This window comes from Perna viridis, chromosome 5 (genome assembly GCF_037379345.1).
Source record: "Perna viridis isolate PV_CMFRI_1.1 ecotype Kerala chromosome 5, ASM3737934v1, whole genome shotgun sequence".
Classification (NCBI taxonomy): Eukaryota; Metazoa; Mollusca; class Bivalvia; order Mytilida; family Mytilidae; genus Perna; species Perna viridis.
Window position 1 is genome coordinate 5946640 of NC_142449.1, and position 19089 is coordinate 5965728.

The 19089-nt window shown below is 33.1% G+C and overlaps 1 pseudogene across 1 annotated transcript; it reads right to left on the bottom strand.

Annotated features, from left to right (window-relative positions):
• Positions 1 to 571: 571 nt before the first annotated feature.
• LOC148615735 (heat shock 70 kDa protein 12A-like) lies at positions 572 to 13682 on the bottom strand (annotated as a pseudogene). Its single transcript, XR_015922036.1, has 5 exons — positions 13578 to 13682; positions 9701 to 10103; positions 7103 to 7333; positions 3374 to 3527; positions 572 to 1851 (listed from the first exon to the last, which is right to left on the bottom strand). The product of XR_015922036.1 is annotated as a heat shock 70 kDa protein 12A-like (transcript).
• Between the last annotated feature and the right edge of the window lie 5407 nt (positions 13683 to 19089).

The following is a 19089-nucleotide window of genomic DNA, read 5'->3' on the forward strand; positions in this document are numbered from 1 at the left end:
ACTATACTATCATTATTTCTAAGCTCATGACCAAATAACTCAAACTGACAATTACCAAACCAGAATACATGTTAAGTATTTTCGGTGAGAATGTGTATATGACGTACTCTCCCTTTGTATGATATAGACATACTACTATTTGGTAAGTCTACTTGACGCGTTTTATCAACTTACAACTTTTGTATAAAGAAGGAGAAACTAATTAACAATTATTTTCGACTAAAAAGGAAAACTTTTTTTTTCAATATCCCTCACAGTTCTAGATTGTTATTGTTCTCCCGTCTTAAAAATATGCCGCAATGGCAAACACTTGATCAATGTGATCTGAAAGAAGATACCCAAGAATGCTTGTGACCGTGATTGTGGCTCCCTGTCATGTTCTTGCAAAATATATTTTATACAAGTATTGACAACGTACTTATTATAAAACTAATTAAATGGTTAAAAATTACATTATTACGTGCACGTCATTCGTTCTGAAGTTATGATATAGGTAATGGCCAATTTCTATCATCGCGGGTGAAAAAGTTCTAATGTAAAATTCATTTACTTTCATGTACAAAAGAAGGTATCAATCATGTTTAACTTTAATGTTTAATAAGTATTTTTAAATTCAATTATTTGTTCCACTGAAACAAAAGCAACAAATATGATCATTAAATGAAAGTCTTAAACCATATTTAATAGGATAAAAAGAAAAACCATCAAATGAATCTAACAATAAATTGCGTAGCTTAATAAAAAATAAACTGACAATTTTTAGAACAGCATTTTGAAATTTCTGTCTACTGTAATAAACTTAATTTGCACCGAGCCACTTCTTTTGTCTGCCTCTCTACGGCACTGACTTCAAGCAAAGTGCCACCGAATTTAAATTCAACCTCCACGTAACGTCTTTCGGCAGAAGGCTCTGGGATTGGAACTGAAAATTCTCCGAGTTTTTTGCACCCTTCATCATCAACATACATGGCACCATCGTCCTTGGGTGTGTAGTAGATGGCCACAGACACGGAGGTCTGATGACTTGCAACTGTGTGATACACAACAGTGACTACTTTATCGATTGGTACAAATTCGTTTTTCGGCATAAAAGTTTCAAATACATCCCGACACCGATCGCCGCCCTCTCCACCAACACGTTTGCTTGGATCATGCTTAGACTCGTCAAAAAACGGTCTAATACGTCTTCCGTACGTACATTTTGTCACTCGAGTACTGACGAAGTCGGGTCTGTGACCGAACAATACTGCTCCCTTAACAACCGCAAGACATGGGTCATCTCGAGGAACTATGATCTGCATATCTGAGAATGCTTCCCGGATTGCGCTTTGAACAACAGGTGACTCAGAAACTCCACCGACAAGAAGTATTGTCCTTAGATTTGTCGTAGATGTTTTTTTTTCAAAACTTTTCGTATCTCCTGTACAATTTTGTTGCAAACATTACCATAGAGTGACGACAAAAGAAGTCTATCTATTCGCATTTTATCTCTTACGAGCAATATATTATCCTTATAGTCCGACTCACTCACTGCAGTCTTAAAATCTTTTCTTAAGTAACTGGTGCATAGTTCTGTCAAATCGGTGAATGGTATTGTCATGTTAACGTACTGCCTACTACGGGAGTGAGTTGTCCTTTTAACCATCTCAAATTCTCTTAAGAGATCAAGATAGCTGATAGTTCTGTCGTTTTTAAGTTGTTCCATTATATCCCCACCAACTATGTTTTCCAACAGATTAAGGAATTCCCTGTCTACAGCAGTACCACCACAGGCCCCACCGGAAGCTGAGCATAGTTCACGGAGCTCATCTTTGTTCACTTTATGATGAGCAGTAATGTCTACAGTACCTCCTGAAAAGGTCAGGTAAGTATGATTATAACATTATTATTCAACTAGAATTCAAATCAGATTACTATAAGGAACAGAGTAATAGAGGTATCACCATTTCCCTGTGTATTATCACTCTGCAAACTTTCCGTAACAATGTCGAAGGGGAGGTAATTGGCCTGAAATGTTCTATAGAAATATAATCGGAATTTATCACATGAAAATAAGTTTGAAGATCCCCAAATTTCTTTTTGTAATGTAAAATAATGTCAGACTAGGGTTCTTTATACAATTTTTTAAAGAAATTTTAAGTACCAGTTTTTTTTTCACAGTAAGCGAAACAGTGAAAATTACCCACAGAGTCTACAAAAAATGTTGTAACAATCGCCTATATTTAGGCTCAATTATCTCTAAATTAAGTTCATTAAGTTATGTTTTTATCTTAATATTTTCGCTTCAAAATCACGTTCTCTTAAATGTTTTATAGAATTAAAAAGTAATCTGGGGAATCAAAATTCTAGTGGAAATCAAAAGAATGTTATCCAGGGACAAAGACTAGACATGGAAAACAGACAAACACAACAAAGAACGTTAAGTAACTAAAATCATACATACAAAGTAACAAAAGCATGAATGAGCAACTCGAACTCCACTAAAAACTAGGAGCATGGACCAGGTGCACCGGTAGGTCCTCTGTTTCTCTAGAAACACCCGCCGAGTTGCTCATAAAAGTCAAGTCCGCTGTATACTAAAGAGGAAAGGAAAACTATGACACGTTGAAGAAATCAGTTTTCATGGTGCAGATGGATACACCGTAACTATCCACTAGTTCCTGATGACGACCATAAAACTTCTGTAGTGATGACCAATCTTGTAGCAATATAACCCTGTTCCAGAAGCCTAATTGTAAGAAGTCTAGCACGATACAAAAAGTCTGAGTAGTTACGGAAAACTCTGGCATAAAATATGAGTGATATGGAAACTCCATATGCAGGTGCTGAAGGGATGTTGCCACAGATGAAAAGAAATTTGACAATTATGAATCAAAAGTCATCACGTTTGTCGTAAAGTGTAGTCAATAGTTTTCATTTACCATCGATCTCTAAGTGTAGGTCAAGATATGAGGCTGACTTCACAGTGTCTGTAGTATCCTTTATCTCACGTTCTTCGGGGTAGATGCGATGTATCAAATCCCCGAACTTATAAAAAATGATAACATACACATTATGAGTTTCATATTTATCAAATAAAAATTCAAACCGTTAATGTGCAGAAGGAGCTGTGTAACAAAGCGACGGAACTGCCAATATATTGTTTCAAAAAGACAAACATAGTTTCGAATGAGTTCAGCAAATCCAATAATATGAAAGAAAAGGAAAAGAATGAAGCAAACAACCTTGCAGTGATAGACAAATCCATCCACTTTATGCTCATCGGAAGCAAATGCGATACATTAGTTATAAGTCCCTGATTTATGTGGTTTATTCAATGATGCATATTATTGATGATATTCTTGCATGATTCTTTAAGTACAAGCATGCGTACCTGCAATGTCCACAACTAAGTATTTAGTGTCTTCATCTCCTACAGAGAATCCATCGCTTGCTCCTAATATTTGGTCTGGTGGGAGGTATTGACAGAATATGGACGCTGCTTCCGGTTCAAGAGCAATCAACAAACGATCTTCTCTTATACCAGCCTAGAAATAATAAATGGTTGATGTGCAAATAAGTAAAAAGAGGCAGAAATCGATAGTATTTCCTACCTACCAAATATATTGAAAAAAAATCAACATGTCAGCAACTCATGGAGAAAGGGCTAAATCCTGATCCACGGTCTGAAACATTTTTCGATCGAACAGAAATTCAAGCTTAGTCAGTAACTCATAAAAAATCAGAGTACAAGATAAAATCATCATTTCGAAAGACTTTCTCTCGACTATACATATTCGGTTTTTTTTGTTATGGTGTTATAATCTCCACAATGAGAACAGGTGTTTTCACAAACACAATGTCGTAGTTTAAAACCAAGTTTGACATCACAAGTGTAGTCCGGCGGATGCTTCTTTAAAAGCAGATGACGCTTGTGCCTGACGCAGTCTTTGGTTTCTATGTTTTTCAGTTTATTTGCATTACATTTAGTATTTTGCCAGATTGGTGTTGGTATCCCGGATTGTGAATATTCTGATTCTCGTTTTTATAAAAGGTCACGTTGCATATACTTTATGTCTGAATGACTCACATTTCAGTTCTCAAATAGAAATAACTTAAACTCAATCCAATCCAAATATAAGACAAAACTTACCCGACCGTTCTATTTTACACACATTCACTGCTAAATGTATATCCAGATAGCAAATTTTACAGGGAGCTTACCCTACCGGTGCACTTGGTACATACTCCCAGTATTTCCAGGTAGCTCACTTATTTTTGTTACTTTGTCATTGCTAGCTCTTTGTTGTGTGTGTCTATTTTTTGTCTAGTCATTATTCCCTGTGTATGTTTTTTTTTAATTTTCTTTCGAATCCTGGTTCCTCTAATTGTCCTTCTTATAATTCTAGACCTAACGTTTGAAAGAGTGATCAAGGGAACCAAGGCTATAGCGGTAATCAAAAGAATGTAATCCAGGGACAAAGAACAGACATGGAAAACAGACATACACAACAAAGAACATAAATCATACATACAAAGTAAAGAAAAATTGTCATTAATATAGTTTCGCCGTCTTAAAGGATTTGTTTCGAAATAAATTACAGCAAGTAAAATATATCCCAGTAGTTGTAAATAATAAAATTATTGGAAGTCAAGTCTGAAACCAAGAACTTCTGTACACGCTGTATTCAAGTATATGTCATACTTTTTGTTTTTGTTTTTTTTTAATGGCAGGTTGCACTAGATACGTTATTCTGTCATATATTCACCCCCCCCCCTCCCCGAAAAAAATGAATGCACACCAAACAAAACCACACGCCCCAAAATAAAACTGATAATATATATGAGTCTTTAGTCATAACAATGGCCCCTAATATTGAATGTTTCAATAATGGGACAACATTGAAAATCTAAACAATTAGTCCAGCAAAGTATAGTGGGGATTTATAACATATAACGTATGATATGTTCCAACGGGAATAGTCAGTGGTGTTACAATATGCTTACTGAATATTTATTCGAATGAACGATGTACGCAACCAGGAGTAACCATTTGAGTGTAACAGGAAACTAAATCAAACTTCGAATAAATTAGCATATTCAGGCTGAATTCATGGTAAAAACAATTCGAAGAAATATTATCATACAGTCCCAGCCCCTGTAAAATACTTGCTGTGTGGATAAGTCCTTGGGGATAATTTGATTTTTAGAACGACCTGGTCAGTTTCGTTCATATTGTTTACATGAGTGACAATCTTTCTGCGGTTTAAAGAAAATCTAAATATTATTCTCGCCACTCAGCAAAATACAACATTGTTAGTATACCATGTAACATACAATCTTGTACAGAAAGTATCCTTTTATATCCCTACTTTATGGTGTGGTGTTACACCCACCACTAATCCGTTACTCCCACGCCACTAAAAGGAAATAAAGAAACTTTCATGGAATCTTTATTACATAACCCAAATGAGAAGCTCTTATTTCACAGTTCAATCCCAATTTACATAGCAAAACACGGATTTTGTTACTTATGAATATTGGGACACGGGGTAACTATCTCGTGTCAGTTACTCTACTACCATTGAATGGTAGTAAACATTTCACCTGCACGACTTAATACAATTAGAACTTAACCATCGGGATACAATAACACTTTAAATCCTAAATTTCCATGCTTTAGTATTCAATTAATTTGCGTAAATTAGGTGTGATATTTTAATAAAATAACTAAACGGCACATATAAATGATTGTTTTACCACGAAATAAAAAAAACTGATGATACTTGCTTATCCATTTCATTTTAGAGTATCATCAAATAGAACAAGCGTATTTCGGAACGCATGTTTATGAATAAAGTTTTACATCTATTGTCACTATTTTCATAGTGATAGGGGTGACCGTCCCTCTTTACGTTACACAAGGTGGTACCCATATTTTTAATATATGTTCTTTGTTGTGTATGTCTGTTTTCCATGTCGGGTCTTTGTCCCTTGATTACATTCTTTTGATTACCGCTATAACCTTGGTTCCCTTGATTACTCTTTAACCGTTAACTCCTCCTATAGCGCTTACTGGAATTCAATGAAACTTTCATAAAAATCTTTATAACACATTTCCATTGAGCACCTATCTACGATTTTGATCCAAATCAATTGAAGGGGTTTCTCATAGCACCACATAGACGTTGTCATTTATTAATATGGGAACATAAGAGTACTCATCTCTTATCCATTACTCCTTCTACATCGATGAGTTTAATTTAATGGAACTTTTATAGAATCCTTGTTCAGTATTGAATAGGTGCACCTCCTATTTTAGATTTTGTGCTGAAGTTTTTATTTTAGGTCTCACATATCCGTTAACATGGACTTTATCCTTTAAGTATCGGCACCCATGTCACATGTTTCGTAACTCCTTCTTGACAACTAAATGATATTTAATGAAACTTTCACATAATCCTTATCGTACTTCACCATTGCGCATCCTCTTTTAAGATTGATCTAAATCAGTTTTTAGGTCAAAAGGCACATATAAATGATTATCAAATGAGGAGTTGATTTAGACAGCATTGCTCACAATTATTCTAGATATTTTCTCTATTTTCTGTTTTGTCTTTGGTTTTATTGTGTCATATTCAGTATATAAGTCAAGCTAGATTCGTTTATTACCATTATGTACTTTCATAGTTTTGAAGGAATTTCGACTTTTGGAGTTTTATTACTTTTCAAATTTCATATTCTAATTTACATTAATATGAAGTAGGGTTCTACCAGAATAAATTCTTACACTTATTTTTTTTTTGTCGTCATCTGTTGCAAATAAAAAAATGCTTACGGATACAAAAAAAATATAAGGACATAATAACCACATTTAAAAAAAGAAGAAAAATACGACGTCATAACCATATTTTATAAATGTTGTATCCGTTGGCATTTTTAATTTCCAACATAAAAAATAAAATATGTGTAAAGAACAACATGGTCAACAAAAACACATTATGTACTGACAAGGATTTTTATACTATAAAATCCTTGATATTTTTTACTCTTTGAAAAGCACGGTAATGGTATACAAAAATATATTAAACAAGTTAAAGAAAACCTATTAGATGAACTTTACACTATTAATCTTTTTCGCACTTTCCTTCATGAATTCTTTAGCTTGAACTGTCCACATAGCAGGAACCGTTAGGACCCATTTGATATTATCCTCTTTTAAAATCTTGACTTCTTTTTTCTTTATGTGTCCCATCATATGCTGTTTTAAAGCTGTTATTCCAGCAGCAAACACATCTATTGCAGGCATTGAATTTCCTCTAACATCTTCCAGTGTCATATCGATGGAAATGTCCTAAAATGCAAAACAAAAAAGAAAAACATTTCTCATCACTCCTCCGGAGCGGGGGTTTAATTACGAAAAACACAGTATTGCGAGGGCAAGCATTTTTAGTTTTTAATGCATCTACAAAACAATAGCGACTTTTATAACGAGGTTAACGGCTTAACAAAAAAGGAAGTAGATTTGTTCTCTGACAAGGAAAACTATAAAACCAATTTAGGTACCCGACAGAAGGTAATCTAAAACCGCTAATGTTATTGCCTGCTGAGAATACTTTTTTCTGACTTTTTTGACAAGGTAGGAGTCTATACGGGGTACCGAATGGGACTTGATCTTTTTGTAATCAAAATCAATTTTGTGTCACAAAAATCAATTTTGTGCGACAAAAGTCTATATTGTGTCACAAAATTCAATTTCGTGAATCAAAATTCAATCTTGTGTCACAAAATTCAATTTTGTGTCACAAAATTCGGTTTTGTGAGATAAAATTCAATTTTGTGAGACAAACTTCAATTCTGTGTCAAACAATTCAATTATGTGTCACAAAATTCAATTCTGGGAGACAAAATTCAATTTTGTGTCACAAAAGTCAATTTTGTGTCACAAAAGTCAATTTTGTGTGCATATTAATTTACAGAATCTTTTGGATATGCAAATGAATTCAAAATGTGCAGCATCATGTACACGTGTATTACAAACTTAAAGCATTCGCTGCAATACGGTGGATAAGGTACGAATGTGCACGGTTATAATAATGCACATAAGTGAAAGAAATATCGGATATCGTAATCGTATAACCAACTTTGTCACTTAATCTTGAATCTAAAGATAGATCATTAATTTTGAGCATTTGTAAACAAAAGGGAAACGAAAGTTAGATACGTACTATGTCGGTTTTTCATCTCGCCCGACCTGTTCTACTCAACCGAATTTCTTGTGTCACACATCAATAGAATCGGAATGAAATAAGGAATCTATCAGTATCTGGCAAAAAGTCGTGAGAAATAGTTAAACATAATAATCTTTCGCCGACTTTGGCAGATTAACAAATTTCACCGCACAACATATTTCTAATATGATTTTCTTGGCTAATCTGACGATTCATTTCTTTTTCCTGCAAAATTTAAGACAAATACATTAATACAAATTATCTTGTCAAATTTTAACAAATTTGGTTGCGATTAACAGGCCGGGCAAAAGCATTTTATAGTTGAGTTGAAAGATGTCAGGAAATGATCACGGGATTCACCAGGGAAAATCCTAATAAATCGAAAGTAGAAAAATCGCGTATTTTTAAACCTATTTTATACAAAAAATCTCATAGAAAACGTATAATATCAATTTTAGTAATTTCAAAACAGTTTTACTGTAGAATGCAACTTAAAAGAGTTTTTTTTTAAATTTCACTTAAAACGGCCTTAACCGTCCGGCGTTCCTCGAAGTAATCGGAAACATATGTCTGCGAGACCCGCGGTTACTATATCCAATAAGAAACCTTCTTACAAAATCGTGATGAGAATTCATTTGCTTATCCAAATGATTCTGTAAACTAATTTGCATACAAAATAGACTTTTGTGACAGAATTCAATTTTGTCTCACAAACTTGAATTTTGTGACACAAAATTGACTATTGTGACACAAAATAGACTTTTGTCTCACAAAAGCCAATTTTGTAGTGACACAAAATTGAAAATTTGTAGTATGTTATAAATATTGTTAATCAGAATTGATTTTTGTTGAACAAAATTCACTTTTGAGTACAAACCCACAAAAGTCCCATTCGGCGCCCCGTAGTTTACACCTCGTGGAAAAATAAAGGTAATATTTTGTTAAAAGATTCTTATCTTGTGGAAAGTTCTTTACCCGTAAGATCTGAGTAAATGGGACTAAATTGTTGTCTTGTGGAAAATTCTTTATCCGTAAGAAGTATACGCGAATGGGACTAGATTTTTGACTTGTGGAAAGTTCTTTATCAAGAAGTACATGCATTCTGAGTAAAAGGGACTAGATTGTTGTGTTGTGGAAAGTTCTTTATCCGTAAGAAGTACACGAGTAGAAATGTAACAGAAATATTTAATGTGTCGTTAACATTAAACTCAATTTGGCACTTTCAAATCACAATTGTCACCTCCAAATCTTCAAGTTTATGATTCATTCTCGCCTGTTGACCAATCGATTCACACCCAGATAACATTTAAACATGTAGTGTAGCCTCACTACGTGTGTTTCATAAAACAATTACTAAGAAGAAGTACTTCTTGTTAATACAAGTCAAGTTTCCAAATGCAGTTAGGCGTTTGTGACATGCCACAGTAATAAACAGCACAGGTTGGCTCTGAATTAATGAATTTGATGAATTTAATAGTTTCATTTCTTACCTTACGTGTATACAGCATCATTTTAAACCTATTAAAGAAGTAATAGTTATCTGTCTGTTCGTCGATGACAGCGTCAGCATAGTTGTTTTCGGCCTCGAAACCAAATGAATCGATCTGATTCAGAAGTGGATTAGTTTTATCAATGAGGACACAAGTCGGAGTTTTAAGTGAAATAAGTGCTCGTCCCCCAGCACTCCACTCCGTGTTCGTGTGGATCTTCAATTTGTCTTTTTTATAGTCTGCTGTCGTGGAGAATGCGTATCCGCTATATGTTGTGCCAAAGTCTATGGCAGCAACCATCAATATAGCACTTTCACCTGTAAAAGTGACTCTCGTTTCGTTGTCTCCATCCATCCCCTGTGCAGTGTCTCTTTCTGCCATTTTGTATGTGATCAGGTCCTTTCTTCATTAAATTTAAGAATCATAAGACATTGAGATAAATCAAAAATGTATTTGGCTAAATTAATTTAAAGAACTTTTACAAAATACAAGTTATGAAGGGGTATATATGAAGAAGATTACATATGTATTTGTATTCTAATGCTGGAGAACAAAAAGGATTTCAGCAATCAGAAATCAGAAAAGGCAAACTCGAAAATAACTTGACCTGAGAGATGCTAACACCATGCACAGGGCTGATAAGTGAACCCGATGTAACATGGAATTATAAGCAGTTCTTCTTTTTTTTTCTTTTTTTGTGTGTGTGTGTGTGTGTGTGTGTGTGTGTGTGGAGGGGGGTAGTCAAAGTATTAGAGATGCTATGTAATGAATTTTCTTTTTTAGAAATTGCCTTTGTGTTTATTTTGTTTGGTATTTGTAAAACCTACGCCAAAGAAAAATGTTCTTAAGAACAGATTCATTATCACATTTATTGAAAAGTGAACTAAGTGGAGCATGGATTAGGTGCACCTGTAGGGTAAACGTCCTCTGCTTTTCTAGAAACACCCGCCGTGTTGCTCATATAAAGTCACGGCCGAGTAGACAAAAGAGAAAAGAAAAACTTTGACATGGTGAATAAATCGGTTCACGGTGCAGGTGGATACACCATAGTGGTCCAAGAACATAAAACGTCTGTAGCAAAGACTTTAATCTTGTAGCAACGTAACCCTGTTCCAAAAGCCTAATTGTAAGTAGTCCGTCGTTTAGTTTCAGCAAGCTCTGACATTACATGAGTTGTGATATGAAAACTCCACAGTTGAAAGGAAAGTTGACAATACGGCAAAAATACCGAAGCGTCAACAGTGGAATGATTCAAATGCGTAAAAATCCCAAAACATGGCCAAACTGTGAACACATGAAACAGAGACGATATATACACAATGTTGCGAACCGAAAAAAAGAAATAAAAGGTATATCTCTCTGAAAGTACTAGCGCGACGTTTCTATATAATAGATAGAATGAGTTAAATAAATATTCATATTTATTTTAGCCGGACCTGCGTATGGATATTCGAGTACCTCGTATTTATGAAGTGTTGTTTGTATGGATTTTTGTAGAGTTTAGGAATCAAATACATGGACGGATGATCACAATCAATATTAAGTAGAGAGTATAGAGCGGATTTATGGTTTTCTACTATCTCTCCTTTGAAGAGTCTGTAGATAGCCGTATAGGTCTTATTACTGCTATTATTTCCTATGTCTACCTTCTATAATAAACAATAGATGTAATGTTTCTGGCAGACATAAAAAAAAACATGTTGTATTGGGCTTTGTCCACTGGTATAACAAATAACATGTCATTTATAGTAGACAATGTTTCGGCTACATCGAAATCTTTGAAAACAGATGTAACATTGACACTTATCAACCTACTAAGAACTCTCATACGTTTCAAGGGGCGCATTGCTTGGGCGCGAATTTACCAATTAACGTGTTTTACGAAAGCGCGAAGAAATTACCTGTACCAGACAGTAATTTTGCATCAAACAAAATTTAATGCAGGATGAACAGATTCTCGTTAGACGTAAGGAAACATCAGGTGCCTCATGTTTTTTTTTTCTCCTTTCTTTATATAATGCCGTTGATTATTTATACGTACATTTTGTATATCTAATTAGTGTACAATAAAAGTTCATAATTCCAATCTAATTAGCATATGTCTTTTTTCGTGCATTACGATTGGTTGTTCACCTTTTACGAGCTCGGCGATGAGAGTTTTTACGACAGTGTAAGTTCCTAAGTCTAGGGAGGATGTTCGCATAGCATTATATTTTATAGACATTTTTGTTTTATTCAAGTAGTGTCTTTGTAAGAATCATGCAAAATCTGAAAAAAATGTGATACACCCCAAAAAAGGCTACATATTTTTATTTTTGTAATTAAGTTGTGTTATGGGTCTATACCATGAAATATGTAATTATTCATTCAAATCTGCCTGCTATTAGGAGATAATCAACATTGAAAATCCAGTAGATTCTATTGTATTTGAGTGTCATTTACAGAGTTATCTACTTTTTAATTTTGAAATCTACAGTGCATTCTATATCATTTTTATCTCCTAAGAGCACGGGTTATATGAAAAAAAAAACACGTTATTTTCTGTTTACTATGAAATTTCAAACAAAATATAAAAAATGAAAATATATAGGCTTTCTACCCATTAATCACATTTTGCATGATCCTTAGCTGGAGTGCTACTTAAGTACTTAAGAGACGTCGCTTTGTCGTTTTATCCTATATACTGTGCATGTGACTGTATTTTTTTTAATTAAAGATGTTTAAAAAATCCTGCAGAAAATCCTACTTCCACCTCCCCGTGATGTGCAGGGGGCAGAAATTATTTATAAGTTATCTTTTACGAATAATTTCTGGCAGACAGAAGAGGTTCTCCTCCAAAAATACAGTATTTTACATGTAAATATCAAGACTAACCTGTAATTTACCGGTAATAATCCTGGTATTTTTAAAAATCGCGTGTATGCAAGGATTTTCTTCACGTTTCCGTAGGAATTTTTTCGCGTTTATGTAATGCATCGGTTTCAAGATTTAAAGAGTTCACAGCTTTCAACAGCTCTGACAGCGAATCAATGTCTTCTTGTTCTCGTTGTGTCCATTTTCTAGCATAATCGTCCACAGAATTCTTAAGAATTTAAAGTCATAATTCCAATTTGTAGAGTGTCGTTCAAGGTATTAGGAACCTAAAGCAAGGACTTTACGGAGAGATTCGTTTTCTATGATGTCTAAATCTTCCGTAATGATGTGACCGGAAGGAACATACTTGAATGGAAAGTTTTGGCAAGAACAGTATAGTGGTTTAGCCTGGAAGTCATCAATCTTGAGATCCTTCAATACCCATTTGTAGTTTTTGAATGCATTAGGTGAAGTACTAGTGTAGAAATACGAAACATTAAGTATGGATTTGTCTTTGATATACGGTATACGGTGGAATTACCTTCGTTGACTAATGGGAGTAGACGAAATGAACATGTTTCTTCATCTTGACCTTATACACAAACTCGGATACTGGAGTGTCTAGACTTGTTTTGTAATGAGAAAGTAAAGGTAAATAGTAAAGTTTATTGCGAATGTGATGCAGTCAAAGAGGTTTTTGTATGAAAGGGAGAAGACCATCTACCGAGACAGCATGCATATCTTAGGTGATGTATATATAGTGGTAATGGCCATGACTCTTAATCGGTTAATTAAAACAATTAACTATTAATACTCAAATTCATTCGTCAATCGGAAATTATATCCAAACAATACTGAACCTGATTTATATCGATTACATCTAAATGGCCGTGAAATGATGTATAAATATATAAAATTACAATTTCTTCCCTTTCTTGCTCAACTCTTTTGTGTCTTTTATATGAATATCTTATCAAAATGCGTCGATAATAAATCAGAAAATGCAGGAATGCATTCAACTTACTACTAAATTGCACGTCTGGTGTCAAGTTCCATCATACTTTCGATTTTGATCTTATTATGTATAATTCACTTCCTTGATAAAAATATGCAATTATTTACTTTAAGGATAACAAATTGGAATAATATAGTACGTTGGCAGAGATAACTCCCGGTGCACCTCCCACTCAACCAAAATATGATTTTCAGGTACCCTTATACCTCCCATTTACGAATCTTTTTGTGGCCAAAAAAATAAACTGAAGAATTTTTGTATTTTTTGTCTACCTTTATACCTCGTTGAGGAAAAAATCGATTTTTAAAGTCTTTTTTATTCTACGAACTTCTTCTTTCTACAGAACGAAGTAAAATGACATTAGTATGTATCATCATATAGCCCAACGTCTCAGCTTTACAATGGTACCAAGAAAGTTGCAATAACACTTAGGGCTTTGCGGTAAAATGAAAAAAAATGCAGCCATACCCGCCGGAAAATCGCTTAAATTAACATATTTTTCAATGTCAAAATCCCTAGAGTATTTATGCTTCATTAAAAATGGTTTATTTGGTATTTTCTGTTTAGTTTTATCACAATTTATACTTCTGGGGTTCTTTTGATGAATTTTGACGATTTTCGTAGTCAGAATTTATCAAAAAATGCGAAAAATGGGATTTCCGATTTTTCGGTCAAAAGTCACATAAATTCGACTCTACAAGTAATTATTCAAATAAAACATCTCAAATTTGGTATCATTTGATACATAATTTAATTTCCTACGTAAATAAATCACGAAAAACTAATTTTCAAGATGAATTTAAAAAAAAAAAGTTAACAATACTGCCCCTACCCCTAGAAAACTTGTCTCAGCTCATTCACAGCCTACTGACACAGTAGAACTCATATTTTAGGCATTCATAATTACGTTAATGATGTACCCCACATATCTGGTCGTTTCGGATGCTTAGAGTTTCTTTTTGGGGTGACAATTACTATAAATTTGGAAAAAGAGGAATTTTCAGAATTTCAAAATTTCTTCTATATCACCCATTATTTCCCTTTTTTTCAGAATACCATTGTTCAGTCAAGCTTTTGTATGATACCGTACATTAATACAGTGTCTTAGCTTCAAAATGAGCTCAAGTAATAAATATTTAAACTTTTCTAAGTCAAGTTAGGTGAAAATTGCCACCCCTATCCATGAAAAAATGCCTCGACATGAACCCAAATGTTAATAATCAATATATAAACGGTGTACAATAGACATATTGAGTACTATTGCTTTAATTATCGATGTATTCAACATATCTTCTCATTTCAGGGGAGTATTTTTCAGTTTCAATGTGACAATAATGAGTTTTTCATAAATCAAAAAAAGGGGAATTTTTTATGATAACTTCGATAATTATTTATTGAAAAATTCCACAGGTTCTTACGACTATATTCGGCAAAATGACGTTTGGTGTTACATATATATTTCCACAGAAAATACTAAACAGAAAATTGTAACGTGAAAAATAAGAGAATAAGTATTATTTTACTCTGCTACAAGGTCTGTTATGTTTATATACGTTTTATACTACTTTTTATTGTACTTGCGTTGAAACGTCCTAATTGTTCGGAATACGAAATAACATGTTTGCAATTATGTCAGGTGTATTTTGTCTTACTTACTAAAATATTAAAATATAGATTAAATGTCCATCCATGTCAATTATTAATTATAATCATGTCTAGGAGATAAATTGCTTAAACTGACATACATTTACGTCTTGTTCTCGTTATAGTCAATGGTAATAAAAAAACATGGATACAAATATAAAATATAAACTGTTTAATAAACAATTTTATTAAGTAATGTTTTTTTTAAATACGATAGAAATTGACCGGTTTATAGAAACTCAACTTCAACTGTTGTTTTCGCGAAAAAAAAATACTGGTCTTAATATGCATTTTAGTTGGTCTTCATCCAGAATTTCAATTTCCGATATATAATTAATTGCACGTGCTTCACGAGTCCGACAGCTCTCAAGGGTTGATGTGCACATTGAATGGCATATTGTCTCTGTGTTAGGGGTTGACAGTTTTCTTCTCAATACTTTTGGCCCCTGACAAAGGCCGTAAGGCCAAAAATTTGGGCTCATATTTTTTTCAATATTTCAAAGTTTTATTCATATTTTATTTGTATTTAGTTCCTTTTTACCTTTTAAATGTGACTATTGTTCACTAATTCATTATTTTTATTTACATTTAGTTTGAGCCACTTCATAGCATATATTATTTTTATTCAGCTCTAAAGGGTTGGTATGTTTTTTTTTTAAAAAAGGATAAAAAAAACTCATTGATTCAAAATCTGTATTGACGTTCAAAGTTTTCATTTTCCAGAAAAAAATATATTTAAAGTTAAATTTCTTGTTGTATTTGTTTCTTTTTGAACATCTGATGAATGAAACAAAAAAGAAAAACACTTAAATATTTTTGAATAAAAATTGACAGATCCGAAATACATGTTTTTTGAAAAGGACAAAAACAAAGAAAAAGAATGAATGTTTCTTTACGAATGTTGCTTTAGAAATATTATAATCGTTTAGATATTGATTGACAAAGGTTTCAACAAGTAACTGTGCTAAATGTACAACATGACTGAGTAACAGAAAACACCCGGCAAGCAAAACAAAAAATTCAAAAAATCTTTTTGGCATTTACATAAAACAATGTAATAAAAGAATTTAAATACAATTTTAACTCCAATACAATAAAAGGAAAAAAATCCACAATCAAAAGTTAAATGTGCAACAAGGAAATTGCATATTTCATTCACCTTTGGCAAAAGGTAGAAAATAGAAGAAAAACAACTTGTTGATGAACTTAGTCCAAATATATATAGATCTGCCTACTTGTTACAGATTCAATTTACATGTCGTAGTATGTAAGTTATTTAATTTCATTGAAATATGACCAAACACTGATCAAACCGTTTTAGTATTGGCAGAATGTTATTCGAATTGTATAGATCCTTCTTACTGAAAATGCTGAGATTTATATTAAGTGAATATTTCGTACAGATATAGTGGTCTAATACAAATATTTATGTATTTAACTAGTGTGTGCCTTTATGTATTTAACTAGTGTGTACCTTTATGTATTTAACTAGTGTGTGCCTTTATGTATTTAACTAGTGTGTACCTTTATACAGTATTAAAACACATTAGTTAATGAAGGTTTTATGAAATTGTTATTTTGATATAAATCTGGTATAAAGTCCGCGGTTTTGATCACCATTTTCATTATAAACTATAAAAATTAGACTTGACTGAAAGTGGCAAAAGTGCAGCTGAGGATATTCAACCCTGAATGAGAGTTTACAGTGTTGTCTTTCTTGTTATGAGGTATTATGTATTGAAGTGAAAAGCCAAAAATTAACGTTTTTTTACCAAGTATGTAAGGACATTTAACTCTTTTCAAATCAACAAAAATATGGATAAATATTAGCTGCGTCTTGTGAAATGTTTGCTAAAGAATGTTTATTCACAAAGTTATAATTTATTTTAAAAAAAAATCACAATATGCTCACTTCAGACAATATAAAATACCTGCTTATATGGAAAGTAACACTGTCAAATGGGAGATAACAGACATGAGTGTAAAATAAAAAGACTAATTACAGGATTCAAGGAACCTCCAGTTTTCTTCTGAAATGAATTTTATAATGTGCATTCTTATTTCTAGTTAATTCCATAGAATCGGTTCAGCCATTCGAAGGAGGTATAGAACCCGCATCAAGGAAGACAAATAAATGGTCTAACAAGCATCTATGTCATTGATAGAGCAGCAAAAAAAATTAAAGACCTTTTTGACAAACCATCCATTAAAAAGAAAAAAGTTTGGCAAAAAAATCAGCAGTGAGATACATGAAGCAGGTTTTCAATTCAGAGTGCAGTCCAGAGTGAGCAGAAAAGAACGAATTTGACAAAAGCTTATAGGGACAATAGATCACAATAAGAAATTGAAGGAAGGGATGTGCCTTTTTCAAAAAGTTAGAGAAGTGTTATGGGTATAGATTAGATGTTTTACCAGTTTCACTTTATGTTCTGCATCTGTGTCCACTTTGTCAGATTATTTTATTGGTAGTAAACTCAAGTTGTTAAAAAGCAGAATGAATGATGTTATACTATTGTTGGATACATGTAATTCAACCCAGGAGCAACAGTCTTTAAGTGGCTGTTAAATATTATTGATATCATTGTTATTAGTAGTTTTCAGTTACTTACTTTTTTCATTAATGGTATTTGTCATTTATCCTTCATAGTATTTCTCAATAGATATATTTTATTCGTAATATTGTTCTTGGTATTTTGTTATACTGATGTTACTATTCATGATATTTAATACATCATAGTTCTGGGAAAGGAAGATTTATTTCAATGATAATGGAATTACATCTTCATGAAACTTGAAACACATGCACCATGTACACCGCATTGAGGTAATTTGATAGTGCAGACATCAATGTAAATAAACACATAATTGCTTTCAATTGTTGTTGTATAATGGGAAATTAGAAGAAGTTGCTTGATTACAACTAAAATCAGCTGAGTTCCGAGATAAATGGGCCTAAAGAGTCCAAAAATTCTATTTCCTGGGGTACATGAAACTTATATTTAACTCAAACTTGGAACTCATCACAAGTGATGGAGTACCATTCTTGTTGATGGCCTTTTGGAGACCCCTTGACAGTTACACATCCTATAATTATTAATCATATAAAATCGCATAGAAATCGAACAGAGGAGTAGGATGTATGGGGCAGAACCGATTTCCTTTATATGTTTTTGCCTCTACCCCCTACTATTTAATTTGACCAAAAACACACTACATATGCATCTCTACATTTTATAATCAGTAATCCTATCAAGTTGAATAAAACGTATGTCAAATAAAATCCGAGTAAGAGTACTGATGAACTTTTGGTAATGAATGGGAAAACAGGACGAAATCTTTAATTCTCCTAAGAAATTGAGTGTGGGTAGGTTAATAATGCAAGTTTGTGACAGATTACTAAATTCTCATTTGGCTAGATTGTCCAGAATTTTTCGTCTTTTAATCCCCGCAATTACCGGTGGATTGTGTATCTCAGTGAACTTCCATATATTCATTCATGTCATCATGTTGCAAAAGACAAAGCTCATGGCGCTAACAACAACTCAAGTGCATACATTTACTTTTTTCGTTAAGTAAAGTTTACATATCAATAAATTCTAAACGACGATATCGTCTCTTTTCAGTTCCAAATGCATGCTCAACCTCAATCCAAGTGCTGCTATGAAGGAAATTTAACTTTTAAAAAAAAATGCTGTCCCCAATGCCCTGAAGAATGATCGAGTAAAAGAATTTTCTATTGACACATGTACAGTTCTCATGGTACTCTTGGTGCACGTATCGGAAGGCGAGTTCTTTCAATTACCCCCATTACTCCTGGAAACCCTATTCCTATTTTCTTCTGGAAGTTTTGTACTAATGCTTTTCTCTCCTGCTTTTT